This window comes from Haliaeetus leucocephalus, unplaced genomic scaffold (assembly GCF_000737465.1).
Source record: "Haliaeetus leucocephalus isolate CR32 unplaced genomic scaffold, Haliaeetus_leucocephalus-4.0 Scaffold964, whole genome shotgun sequence".
NCBI classification, from domain to species: Eukaryota; Metazoa; Chordata; class Aves; order Accipitriformes; family Accipitridae; genus Haliaeetus; species Haliaeetus leucocephalus.
The window spans coordinates 248,176-248,601 of record NW_010973400.1 but is presented as its reverse complement, the minus strand read 5'-3'; the positions used below and the strand labels follow the sequence as shown (position 1 = coordinate 248,601).

Sequence of the window (426 nt, the reverse complement as noted above, 5' to 3'; positions counted from 1 at the left end):
CCAAGCCCCGTCTCCATCCCCAAGCCCCTTCCCAAGCCCCATCCTCAAGCCCCATCCTCAAGCCCCATCCTCAAGCCTCAGCCTCATCTCCAAGCCCCCTCCCAAGCCCCATCTCCATCCCCAAGCCCCCTCCCAAGCCCCTTCCCAAGCCCCATCCTCAAGCCCAAGCCCCTTCCCAAGCCCCATCCTCATCTCCAGGCCCTTCCCAAGCCCCATCCTCATCTCCAGGCCCCTTCCCAAGCCCCATCCTCATCCCCAAACCCCTTCCCAAGCCCCGTCTCCACCCCCAGGCCCCTTCCCAAGCCCCATCCTCAAGCCCAAGCCCAAGCCCGTCCGCATCCCTCCCGCCCGACGGCGGGGACCCGGCCGGGGCAGCCCGTCCCTGCCTTGCGCTGCGCTGCGCTGCGCTGCGCGGGGGGACGCGCG

At 69.5% G+C, this 426-nt stretch overlaps 1 protein-coding gene across 1 annotated transcript in view; it reads right to left on the bottom strand.

Annotated features, from left to right (window-relative positions):
* The window catches only part of GDF7 (growth differentiation factor 7), a 4,054-nt gene that overhangs the window by 3,022 nt on the left and 606 nt on the right, over positions 1-426 (bottom strand). The window lies entirely within an intron of this gene.